The sequence below is a fragment of the Apodemus sylvaticus genome, chromosome 16, assembly GCF_947179515.1.
Source record: "Apodemus sylvaticus chromosome 16, mApoSyl1.1, whole genome shotgun sequence".
Lineage (NCBI taxonomy): Eukaryota > Metazoa > Chordata > Mammalia > Rodentia > Muridae > Apodemus > Apodemus sylvaticus.
Window position 1 is genome coordinate 34,259,375 of NC_067487.1, and position 4,676 is coordinate 34,264,050.

Here is a 4,676-nt window from a genome sequence, read left to right on the forward strand (position 1 = left end):
ATGTGATGTAAATAGGCCCTCAATCTAGGATTCTGCAAAATCTAACTATTTATATAACCTTGAAAAATGAAAACGTTCTTAAAATGTGGCTCCTGTTGTCTCCTTGTTATCAACCTACTTCAGTCTCAGAATCCCTTTTCTTTCTTTCTTCCTTCCTTCCTTTCTTTTTTCTTTTAACATAGCACCATTTTTTATTTATTCACCTTACATCCAGATCACCACCCCCTCCCAGTCACCACCTCCCACAATACTTCCTTCCCCTTCTCCTCTGAGTGGGTGGGCCCCCCTATGTATCCTCCTACCCTGGTACTTCAAGTCTCTGCAGAGCTAAGTGAATCCTCTGCTTCTGAGGCCAGACAAGACAGCTCAACTAGAAGAATATATACCACAGACAGGCAACAGCTTTAAGAACAGCCCCTGCTCCAGTTGTTGGGGACACACGTGAAGACTGAGCTTCACATCTGGTACATACATGCATGGGGTATGGATCCAGCCTGTGTATGTTCTTTGGTTGGTGATCCCGTGTCTGAGAATTCCAAGAGTCCAGGTTAGTTGACTCTGTTGGTCTTCTGGTAGAGTTTCTACCCCCTTCAGGGCCCTCATTCCTTTCCCAACTCTAATCTGTATCTGTCTGTATCTGTCTGAGTCAGCTGCTGGTGCTGGTCTAACTGGATGTCTGCATGTAGAAGAATGCAAAGAGATCCATATCTGCCACCCTACACAAGTGAATCAAAGACCTCAGTGTAAAACTGAATATATTAAATCTGATAGAACAGAAAGTGGGGACTAGCCTTGAACTCATTGGTGCAAGAGACAACTTACTCAACAGAATTCCAATGGCTCAAGTTCTAAGATTGATAAGTGATAAATGGGACCTCATGAAATTGAAAAGCTTTTATAAGGCAAAGAACAAAACAGCAGCCTATATATTGAGAAATGATCTTCACAAACCCTACATTTGACAGAGGACTAATAAAATAAAAATTATGTATACACACACACACACACACACACACTTAGACACCGGCCGCTCCTCACTGGTGCTGGTGGCACCCACCTGGCATCACAGCGGTCCCCATTGCCCTATAATCTGGGCTGGCAACGATGGGGCAGGGGGAGAAGAACCAACCTAAGAGTTATTACCGTTAACAGTGAAGACAGCGACTAACTTAGACAACGGACTAAGAGTCTCACTTGACTCTCGCCCCTTCTTCCAGAAACCGGAAATCCAGCTGCTCCAGATCACGTGATTGACTGCATTGGCAGCTGCTCGGAGAAGGGAGTATCAGACCGACTCTGCTTCTTTAAGATGTGGCTTCCAAGCCGGGGAAGGTTCAGTGGATTGTGAAGGTGAGATGGAGGAGGAGGAAATGGCGCCAATAGCATGGAAAGATGTCATCCACAACCTGGCGAAAGGGCCATAAGGCTGCGAGCGCTATGACAGAGCCTGTCTCCTCAGGGCACGTTGTGACAAGCTGCCTGTGTCATGATACCAATGATGATCATCAGCTACATCGCTTCAAAGTAAAGGAGGTGCAGTGCATCAACTGTGAAAAAAATCCAGCATGCCCAGCAGACATGTGAAGGCTGTAGCAGTGTTTGGAGAATATTACTGCAATATTTTCCACCTGTTTGACAAAGATAAGAAGCAGGATCATTGTGAGAACTGTGGAATTTGTAGGATTGATCCAAAAGAAGATTTTTTTTTCCATTGCTTGAAATGTAACTTATGCCTAGCCATGAATCTTCAAGGAAAACAAAAGCATATTGAAAATGTTTCCCAGCAGAATTATCCCATATGCTTGGAGAACATTCACATGTCCCATGTTGTGGCTCATATCTTGTCATGTGGGCATCTCCTACACAGGACGTGTTATGAAGAAATGTTGAAAGAAGGTTACAGATGCCCATTGTGTATGCATTCTGCCTTAGACATGACTCCTTACTGGAGACAGATAATGAGGTAGCTCAGACTCCTATGCTGTCGGAATACCAGAACGTGACTGTTAACATTCTCTGCAATGACTGTAATAGACGATCCACGGTCCAGTTCCATATCTTAGGCATGAAGTGTAAGCTGTGTGACTCCTGTAATACTGCTCAGGCTGGAGGCCACAGCCTCCCTAACCTCCCCACAGCCTAACCCTAAACCTAGCCCTAGCCCTAACCCTAACCCTAACCCTAACCCTAGCCCTAACCCTAACCCTAGCCCTAACCCTAACCCTAACCCTAACCCTAGCCCTAACCCTAACCCTAACCCTAGCCCTAACCCTAACCCTAACCCTAACCCTAACCCTAACCCTAACCCTAACCCCTAACCCTAGCCCTAGCCCTAGCCCTAGCCCTAACCCTAACCCTAACCCTAACCCTAACCCTAACCCTAACCCTAACCCTAACCCTAACCCTCTCCTTGGCTGGAGAACAGCTCTAGGATGCAGATGAAGCTCTGTTCAAAAGAGTCCAGTGTCAGATCTAACTGTGCATTAGCGATGTTTTAAACCACTTCACAACAGCGCACCACACCGTACACACCTGAGGAATCAAAGACTCTGGATGGAATTGTATAGCTCTTACTGGGTGAAGCCTCTGAGCCTGTGTAGACTGGAAAGTCCTTTAGTGTCAAGTTTTGAAGCCAATGATGTTTGTATCAGATATAGTCACATTCATCGAAATATTTAATATTTTCATTGAACTTTACGTGACACTAATGTATGCAGAGTTAATTTATAGTTCTTGATAGAACTGCATTCAGTTTTAACTAGTCTTTGATTTTTAAGGGCTGTACTATAATTTTTAAGTTCTTATTATTAAAATCTAATTACATATGCTTTTTAATTTTCTAAGACAGCCCTTTGAATACTATACATATAGCATTAATCTGAATCTGAGGAGATACACGCTTTTGGTGGGCAGCTGTTCTCTCAGTCCGTGAAGACCAGAGGACTGTGGTCTGCAGACGTGCTCACAGGACCTCAGGCTACGGCCCTGGGATACGTCCCAGGATGTTCAGGAGAACTCCAAGGATGCCTGGAAGATTCCCATCTGGGTGTCAGAGAGGACACGGTAGTTTTACTGAATTGGAGAACTTATTCGCCCTCCCAGCCATCTGGTTTTCTGACCTGGTTGTGTCTGTCTCGGTGGAGATGAATACTTGTCAGTCTTTGTCTTGTGTGTCTTTGTCTACACTTTGACCACTGAATGGGTACCGGTGGTTTGTTTTCTGTCTATCTCACTGTTTGTCAAGGTCTGAGTCTGTAAGCCTGTCTGAAAATTTCGGTTTTGCGTGCAAGTGTCTGGGGCTCGGAGAACCTGTCTGGGATGATGAGTTCGACTTGCAGCCATGCTAGTCAAGACTGTGGGGGTTTGGATGAAGCTTTAGGCCCTGGAGAGAGCTAAATAAGGCTCTTCTCCATCTGTAAACAGCAAGGCAGTAACAGCGGGAGGAGCCATGTTTTGCTGAATATGTTTTTATCTGGTTTCTGCAGTGTGTGCAGGGGTACCTGGTGTCTGAAACTGGGCCCCTCTAGGGGCAAATTGTGTAATTTTCCTTGCTCTGTGTTCTTGAATCTAGAGGCCTGATGGTGGCAGGGTCAGGCTATCTATGTGGTGTTGTTTTGTATAGTGTTCTGTGTTCTTGGACTTAGATGGACGATATTGTTTGGACTTTAGACTGACTGAAAAGCAACTCTCTGTGGCGCCAAAATCAGGTCACATGATTCACCTGCCAACATAAACAAAAGGAGAGACAAAATACTTGGGCTATAACACCTCGTGGTGGGGATGATAAGTCTTGAAAAGACACACAATGTGGCAGGTGCGAGAATTCTGGGTTCAAGTTGGTACAGATGGTTTATTTCTTTTTAAATTGTTTAAATTATTATGATCAATGTGATGTTAAACTTTGTGGTTATATTGTTCCTCTGGGAGAGAGATCAAAATAATGGAAACCTACAGAAGACTAGATTCTAAAATATTAAGTGAAAAAAATCTGTCTTGTGATACTAAAATCTTGTTTTGAGATTTATATTACAGAAAATACCACTCCCCTTCATATCTCAAAATCTATATTCAGCTTGAAGAAATTGTCTTTCTAGAGCATATAGAAATGGTCAGATTTAAAATGGGGAGAAAATAAAATTAATTATATAGGCATAATTTCATTTGATAAAAATCTTTATAATTGTTATTAAGTTCAAGGCATAAGTTCTTATTTGATACAGATTTTATTTTGATACAAAATCAAGGTTTTCATTGGTATAAATACTAAAAATTTGAAAGTGTTCTGTGTTCTTGGACTTAGATGGACAGGATTTATACCCAGTTCTTTGCTGTTATTATTATAGATCTGAGATGTTTAGGCCTGTGAGTTTAAGGCCAAATAAAAATATAAGGCTCTGAGTTTATTGTTAGGGTATTTTCTAGGTTTCAATCAGAAACAGCTGAAGATAGTTTAACAGACAACACTCCACATTACATAGATTGTTGGTTTTCAAAAACGTCAAAAATCCATGGATGATGTTTAAGTCTTAGAAGCTGTGTTAAGCTTTCTACATATTTTCAGTTAATATTGGTCACTCTTAGATTTCTGATAGTATGGAAGACTGTTAGTCTCATAGACAGCCCAAGCTGTTTACTCTTGAGGAAGCTGATAAAGATTTAAATAAATGATTTTCAGG

The 4,676-nt window shown here is 42.3% G+C and overlaps 1 pseudogene; it reads left to right on the top strand.

Moving 5' to 3' along the window:
• The first annotated feature begins 1,370 nt into the window (after positions 1-1,370).
• Positions 1,371-2,143, top strand: LOC127667125 (RING finger and CHY zinc finger domain-containing protein 1-like; annotated as a pseudogene).
• The last annotated feature ends 2,533 nt before the right edge of the window (positions 2,144-4,676 follow it).